The sequence below is a fragment of the Gracilinanus agilis genome, chromosome 2 (genome assembly GCF_016433145.1).
Source record: "Gracilinanus agilis isolate LMUSP501 chromosome 2, AgileGrace, whole genome shotgun sequence".
In the NCBI taxonomy this organism is placed as follows: domain Eukaryota; kingdom Metazoa; phylum Chordata; class Mammalia; order Didelphimorphia; family Didelphidae; genus Gracilinanus; species Gracilinanus agilis.
Genome location: NC_058131.1, coordinates 287,039,726 through 287,048,710, shown reverse-complemented (window position 1 = coordinate 287,048,710; position 8,985 = coordinate 287,039,726). Strand labels below are relative to the sequence as shown.

General features: G+C 37.4%; 1 pseudogene; it reads left to right on the top strand.

Annotated features, from left to right (window-relative positions):
• LOC123233639 overlaps positions 1-2,840 on the top strand; it is a 31,913-nt pseudogene extending 29,073 nt beyond the window's left edge.
• Positions 2,841-8,985: the final 6,145 nt, after the last annotated feature.

Below are 8,985 nucleotides of genomic sequence, written 5' to 3'. Positions count from 1 at the left end.
GGACGGGACGGGACGGGACGGGACGGGAGGGGACGGGACGGGAGGGGAGGGGAGGGGAGGGGAGAGAAGAAAAATGAGTTATCTAAGGTCACACAAGTAGTAAGTCACGAATCCAAGACTAAAAGCAAAGTCCTCTGACTTCAAATGCAAAATTATTTTCCACAATACCACTTCAGAAATAGGCAAGAAACCTTTAAAACTAGGGAAGCTGGCCAGTAACCCAGCCATAGTGGGTTGCTAAGAATAGCTTCTGCATCAAAAACAATAAAAATCTTGACAGTTTTTAGAGCATCTATTCCAAAGGAATAAGCTTCTCCCAGCTTAGCTTCTACTGGTATTTTTTGGCCCTATTTCAGCATTTGCCCAGCGAACTCCCTGGATAGTTTCTTGAACTACTTAGGTTCCAAACTACTGTTTCCTGTGTATACAAGTCCCTGTGTATGCATGTATGCATGTGTATACGCAGGAATACATATGTTTGTATATATAGTCTCCATTGACAGAATGGCACATCAGAGATGCTTAACAAATGCATGTTAATCAATTGCTTTGTCCACTATCTGGTTTTACTATAACCTGAATAAGTGAGACCGCCTGACCTTGTCACTGCCTTTCCACCAATCTGGGTCTGCTTTTTTATAATTTGGACCATCTCCCCTAAGACTTTCTGATTCCCAACCAGCATTCTTGTTGGCCTCATGACTTCATAGTATCCTTTCCTATCATGGGGTAACTAAGATCAGATCTAGGGATCTCTTATGGAGGGAGGGACCACTGAGGGGTCCAGTCCTCAGGGAATGCACAGGGAGGATCAGGAAGCTCTGAGAAGATACATGTAGAAGGAACTTGCTTCCTGCCACCTTGCATAGGGATGAGGGTCTTGAGCTTGCATCCAAAAATGTGTGAAGATATTCATGGAGGGGTCTGATCCCGATTCACAGTATATCCTGGTATTCTGTAAATGTTTCCTGCCTATTATTTCATGATGAAGAAAAATCATTTCATTGGTTGTTGATCCAGAAGGTGTATGCAAAAAAGCTCCACGAGGGAAATTTGATCTCTCTCTTCTTTGGTGGCAAGCAAGGCAGGAACTGTTGCATATCTGTGTGACCCTGGACAAGTCACTTAACCCCCACTGCCCAACCCTTACCACTCTTCTGCATTGGAACAAATATACAGTATTGATTCTAAGATGGAAGGTAACGGTTTTTATTTTTTAAAAAAGAAAGAAAGAAAAGAACCATTGCGTACCTTTGGTGAGGAATGGGGCAGTATAGAGATAGTGTCAGTGACCTACTCTTCCTACCTGGGCTAACATGTGGTCTTGAAATCATGGCACTTATTTCTTATCTCTCTCTCTCTCTCTCTCTCTCTCTCTCTCTCTCTCTCTCTCTCTCTCTCTCTCTCTTCCCCTTTCCTCCTTTTGGATAAATGTGTATCAGAGCTAGAATGGACCAGGCTTTGGCCTTGTGAGTTTCAAAGGATCAAAAGAGCCACCAGAGGATGCTGCTAGGCAGGAGTGAGTTGCTTGATTCATACCAATGTGTTGACACAGAAATAAAGAACTGAAGCCAATGGTGGGAAAAATGTTTATAGTAAAGATTTAAGTTTGAACCTAGACTTCTCCAAGGACTGAGGAAAGAGAGGGGAGACTATGCCCTTGATCTGGGGAATGCATTTGTGCTCCTGTATTTGCTATCTTTTCAGTCAACATTCCAACTATTCTTTTGTAAAAACTAATCTACCTTATTTCCTTTCAAGGAAACATCAACTGCCTAAATGATGCCGGGGAGATACTAACTATAATTAATTTAAATGTATAATATTTAACCATATAATAATAAAGTGAATAATAATTAATATTATTATTTAAAATTTTAAAAATAAATATTTAAATCATTTTAGAAATGAATAAATATAAGCACAAAAAGATGATGCATGTATAACCCAGAGGAATTGCTTGTCAACTCTGGGAAGGGGGAGGGGAGAGGGGAGAGAGCCGACATGAATCATATAACCTTGGAAAACTTATGTGTAAATTTGTTACTAGAAGAAAATAAAGAAAAAAATTTAAAAATAAAATAAAATAATTCTAGACAATAAAAAAAATATAAACACAAAAAGACCAGACTTAGGATAGGATCAGCCCAGCATAGATGTGCCTCTTGCTTGGTAAGATGTTTTGTAATCACCGCCTAAGGATCAAAAACACAGAAGGTAGTTGACATTCTATAGAGAAAAGAATTAAAAATTAGAAGAATCTCTTAAAACATTAACATAAATTCAAACATACAATGGATTCAAAGTAAGAGGCCATCTCAACAAACAGTGTAAATTTCTGTTTATAAATCAGTAAAAAACTCTGTTTCAACCCCTACAGCAAAACCAGTTGGATGTTCATCAAACTCATTCTTGCCACCTTACTCATCAGCTTCACAAATGATGGAGTCAATGGACTTTGACCTTTTACTTTCTTCACTGAGAAAAACCAAGATAGTGACATGCCCTGCCAAGGCTCTTGCTCATCAGTCCACGTCAAGATGTGTGTATGGACAATGTTTCTTACAGAGGACCCCAATTAGTTGGACTTACTGTGAGTCAGAATAGTATATTAAGGTTACCACCTTCACATATTCCTTATGATGTACCTTCACATGTTCTGACATCCTCCTTGCAAAGTAGAATAGGAATGTAAGCTATTTCTGGCTTCAGAATTCCTCAGTTTACACTTTGTCCATCTCTGTCCTTAGTGCCAAGTCAGTCAATTAACATATCCAAGTCTTCTACAAAGGCAATGTTTAGGATCTGCTCTTCTTGGAAGAAACATACTAGCAAGATAATTGTAGTTTTTGTGATGATTATTTTCCATTAATTTTCAGGTGGATCCCCCTATTAATATTTGTCTATTAGCTAATTTTTCTTGATGCTACAATTAAGTGGATAATATCATCGAATAAAGATTTTTTTCTTATACCCACAGAATTCCCCTATGCAGGAGATAACTAATGGATAAAGATGATGTCCATGCAAAAAAAGGTCAGCACTGCAGTTTCCTTCTCACTCATGTATTTCTTCATCCATACTTTCACCTTTGTAGATTCTGATCCTCAGAAGTCACTCATTGGACTGATATGTCTATACTATGCTGCCTCTGTCTGCTAGCCCTCAGGCACAGATTCCTGCACAATAATCTGCCAGGTGGGAAGTAGAAAAAAGAGGAGCTCTAAGATTTATCCTTGGAATAATACTTCAAATGTTTCTAGCAAGGGGCCTGTATTTTCCCCTCAAATTTCTGGGAACTCTTCTCAATTGGGCTCAGTCTCATATGTAAGGAACCTGGTTTATCACACCTGGGATACTAATTGTGACAGCCTTGTTGGTATCCAACATAACAGAGAAGAGACTGAAACGAGAGATTCCAGCAATAAAAATTATACTTCTTTGTGGTTAAAGTTCTGATCTCTAAGCTGATGGCTTAAATTTGGGACCTTTAGTATAATAAACTCCTTTCTAGAAGCTAATTAATTCATAATCAATGGGAAACACACTGAGAGGGGCTTATGGATAAAAGTATTAAAAACCTCAGTCCCTCGTGGTTACCCCTAGAATCCTGAAAGAAGTAGCCAAGCCTCTTCTGGGGACAAGTGAAAGTTAGTGAAGCAGCTCTGGAGAGGGCAATATCTGCGCATGGGCAATATGAGCACTGGCACATGGACAGAAGAGGGCAGGGCCAAATGGGTAAATGCGGAGTTATTTAGTTTGATCAAAACATAGAACGTATAAAGAGAAATTGAATGAGAAAAAATTAGATTGGAACAAAATTATTGAATGCCAGGGTCAGGAGTTTAAGATTTATCTAGTAGACAAGGGGGAGTTACCAAAAGGATTTTGCATCGAAGGGAGAGTAGAGCAGCCATAGCCTACATTAGGAATAATATATGTGTATTGATGTGGAAGATGGACAGTAAAGATAGTAAAGGAGGTAGGAAAATAGAATAGGTTACTACATTGATCTAGGTTAATGAGGGCATGAAATAGGGTTATAGGGGTAGGAACAGAACTATTCCAAGCATGTGGAATGGTCTTCCACACATGGAATCTTATTGTTGTAATTATTCAGCGACTATAATCCTATCTGTCTTTGTACTGTTCATCATGTCTAGAATATTCTATCTTCACTTTCACTTTGCTGTATCCAGTTTCTTCAGAACCCAACCTAGCTCTACTTTCTCCAGGGAGCCTCCTATACATACCCTCGGGGAACTCTTTCTCCATTAAGTTCTAAAGCTACCGATATTTATGATCTATGTGTAGATATGGTGTCTATGTAATACACACACATTTATATGTATGTACACATACACACATTTATGTTTAAATACACATGAAACAGGGGCAGCTGGGTAGCTCAGTGGATTGAGAGTCAGGCCTAGAGAGGGGAGGTCCTAGGTTCAAATCTGGCCTCAGACACTTCCCAGCTGTGTGACCCTGGGCAAGTCACTTGACCCCCATGGCCCACCCTTACCACTCTTCCACCAAGGAGCCAATACACAGAAGTTAAGGGTTTAAAAAAACAAACACATAAATAAATAAATGCACATGAAATGTGTTTGTGCATTGAAAGTGCATGATGCCATAATAATGTATTGCAATGTACATACATATATGTATTCATATATGCACATGTATATATTTTATGCACAAGCTCAGACTGTGCTCCTGTGTACGCATGTGTCTGCTCATGGCTTGTGATAGTATACATGTATGTTTGTATGGAGTGCACACACATTTATGTTCACATATATGCATGTATAGATATACTATCATAGTATTTAACTATTTTATGTGTAAAAGTTGGTTCTTAGTTCTATGAAACTCTCTTCTGCTTTCACAGTAGTAGTAACTGTGGTAGAAAATGATAAAGCATACTTAGAGGCTAGTTTTACACTGTTAAGAATATTTTTTCAGTTTAAAAAAATATTTAATGCTGCCCAAAACATATAAAAATAGAACAAGAATGGCAGAACGTTACAAAGTTGTCTCTCTTAATTTGTTCCTTTCACATCTTTCTACAATTCTTACAAGCATTTAAAAAACACTAAACAATATATCAGATTTATAAGTTTTGCAAAGTACTCTTGCTGGTGGGTGCTCTTCATCCCTTAGATGTAGAGTTTACATTGTCCGCAGATAACTGTGAAATATTCTAGAGATTTACCAAACCTCACTTTAATTCCTGGAGAGGGTTTCAGGTCTCGCTTTGTACGTCAGTGGTTCAAAATATGTAGCTTCAGAACATTCACAGATCATGGAGATTTAGGTTGTCAGTCAGCCTAGGCATTTTTTCTTTTTCATTCAGTCTCACTTAGCCTCTGTTTTATCTGTTGCACCTTTTGAGCTGTATTAGCTTTTCCATTTTCTCAGGATTGTTTCTGAACAGCATTTTCAGGGCGCTCTGCCACTGTTTCTTGAATCTTGGTACTCTAAATATGAGTCTTATCCAGTGATTGAATTGAGACCCTGAAGGGAGAGGGTGCATCACAGACCCATATTGGGGTTCTGGCTGATATAAATAAAACCAGATTGCATGCCCATGTAGAAGGTAGATGGAAGGACAGCTCAGCAAGGGAATCAAGGAGTTAATGAATCCAGCTTCATCCTGCATCCAGAAATGGCAAGCTTTATTCCTTCCAACACTCGGTTGCCCCCCTGTTGAGTGCTCACTCTGAGTATAGACAAGGGTATCAACATGAGGATAGTTACCTCATATGCACCAACATCTGTTTACAGAGGATAAGGAAATGGAGAAGCCTGATTCTGAGCTTGATAAAATCTAGACCAAATTCTACATAACTTTATATTCATTGACTACCATATTAAAGAAGTTGGCACTGAAGCAAACAGCAAAAATTTCATTGGAAAATGTTTCAAGACTTAGAAATGAAAGAAGCCAAAGCTTTATAGTTTATTCAGAAGAATACTTTCTTCCCAAAGATAATAGGAAGATGGTAGACATAACAAACACTTAACAACATACACAAAAAGAAATCTCATTCTCTCTTTTTATCTCTAACCCTTTCCTTCCATCTTAGAATTAATACTATGTATTGGTTCAAAGGCAGAAGAACTGTCAGGAGTAGGCAATGAAACTTAAGTGACTTGCCAAGGGTCACACAGTTAGGGAGTATCTGAGGCCAGATTTGAACCCAGGACCTCCTGATGCTAGGCCTGGCTCTCAATCTACTGAGCAACCTAGGTGGCCTTGTGACTATCTTTTAACAGAAGGGAAACAACCATCTACTTGTTCTAAGATCATTACAGAATCAATCTTGCATGTGAAACTTTGGATAGAACAGAGGCAAAAATTAAATACTGGTCAGGAGAAAGTATAAAAATGAGATGATGCTCTGTGAAATGGAAATGCCTTCAAATCACCTATTAGAACAAGCTTTTGAGCCTAAAAGAAATGGGAAATAGTTAAACGTGAAAAAAGATATTAACTAGTTAATTTCGTAGAATTTAACTAATATAAAATGCTTATTTCATTGAAGAGATCAAAAGAACATAGAAACCACCTTAGCTAACAAACACATGATCTCATTACCAAGCAGAGAAAAATGATGGCCAAGGCTGACATCCAATTTTGAGTTCAAGTTCATCTGCAAAACATTATGGAGACTATTGCACCATAAGGAATAATGAACAGGATCAGTTCAGAAAAATCTGGAAAGACTTATATGAACTGATGCAAAGTGAGTCAGAAGAATAAGAACAATGTATGCAACAACAGAAATACTATACAATGATCAACTGTGAAGGACTCAATCATTATCAACAAAGCAAGTCTCCAAGATAACCACAAGGGACTCATGATAAAAATGCTATCCACAACCAAAGAAGGATTTGCTGGAGTCTGAGTGCAGATGAAAGCATGCCATCTTCCACTCTATTTTCTTCATGAGATTCTATAATATATGTGATATTCTATCATGACATAAACAATATATAAATATGTATTACATGAAAGCACAGAATAATCTATATCAAACTATTCACCACCTCAAAGAGGAAAGGGAATGAAGGGAGAAAATCTGAAAGCCATTTCTGGAAAGAGGACAAAAAACATTTACAAAAAAGGCACAGTCCTGCTAGGAGTTCCACAGCAATCAATCCACCCCACCCCACCCCACCCCCAATCAATGGGAGTGGAACCACTATACAATTAGATTCCAAATCCTCAGTATCAAATGCACTCTATAATGAAGTGGAAATGGCACTCAAGAAAATAAAGTCAGAAAAATCAGCTTGATCTGACCAAATACATACAGAACAAATCCACACTGGAGGTGGTATGATTTTCCAAGACTAAGGAATTAATTTTCAAGATATCTCAAATAGAGGAAATTTTCTTATGAATGAGAAGAATCACAGGCAATATTACTCTTGCTTCCCTCTCCACCCTCCCCGCCAAACTATCATAAAGACACAGGATAAGAGGATCCTAAATTTCTAACTGGAAGGGAGTTTAGAGGTCATAAAACCCAACAAAACCTAAAGCAAATTAGGCATCTTTAAAGAGATTAAATGACCTCTCAACATCACACAACTGGTAAGTGTCAGAGGCAGGATTTGGAATCAGAGTGTTCTCTGATCCCAGCATGCTCTCTGTTGCAATGCCATTAACAACTACTCTAAATCCCAACTTTCTCATCTACATTCAATCTTTATGGAAATAATTTGTAGGCATATTGAAAGTATTCTTGATGAAAACATAAGAGAATATACAGACTTTCCAGGAGGATTCTCTCTGGCAGGCATCTTCAAGGTCCCAAAATTGAGTAGTATGGAATCATGTTTATTCCAAAAAGGTACTGACTTCATAGAGTCAATAAATGTATATATTCATAAGGCTAATGAATAAATAAATGATAGATGAATGAATAATGAATAAATTAAAATGAATAATAAATAGTAAATAAATAAAAGGTTTTATGAAATATAATCTTTCCTCTAACAAAGAGTCTCTTTATGTACATGCCAAAATCATACAAGATTCTTGGATATGTGCAGCTGCAGAAAATAATAATAATTTTTAAAAGCTAACATTTATATAGTACCTACTATGCACTAGACAGCATGCTAAGTGCATTATAATTGTTAATCAATCAATAAACATTTATTCAGTTTCTACTCTGAGCCAAACACCGTGCTAAGTACTGGGGATACAAAAAGAGACAATAGTTCCTATCCTCAAAAAACTTACAATCTAATGAAGAAAACATGCAGAGAAATATATACAAAGCAAGCTTCACATTTATTCTTCATATCAACCTTGGGAGGTAGGTGCTGTAATTATCCTCATTTTAGAGATAAGGAAATTGAGACAAAGAGAAAGTAAGTGATCTTCCCAGGATCATGCAACTAGTAGAGTCTGAGGCTGGCTTTGGACCCAGGTCTTCCGGATTCTAGGTTTGGTGCTCTATCTATTATGCCATTAAGTTGCCTAGTTATAGAGCTATCTTTGTTTAATAATATTCTGATTAGTAATATCAGGCAAGACATGTAAGAAGCCATATGTTACTACCATGGAGGATGGCTTATGAAAATCCAAGTAGACCAGGGATTCTTTATTGTTGAGTTTTTTCACATGCTTCTGTTTGCAGATGGTGTCATATTAGACCCTAAAACACCAGCAGGATCTGTGTGTGAGATCTAAGGCCACTCCAAAGAAATCAGCCTATCAAGGGATAAAGAAAAAACCCAGCAGGTAGAGAATGCATATTCTGTTCCATTTAATTCCACAAATAGTTACCAAATGTTTACTTTCATGTTAGATATTGTTTTAGGCTCTAAGGGCACCAAGACACAATAAAACTGGTATCTATCTTTAAGAATCTTATAGATAAGTTTTAAAAAAATTATCTGAAAGACAAAGAGAGTTTGTGAAATAAAGTCTGATGGGCAACCATTGAATTAATCCATCAG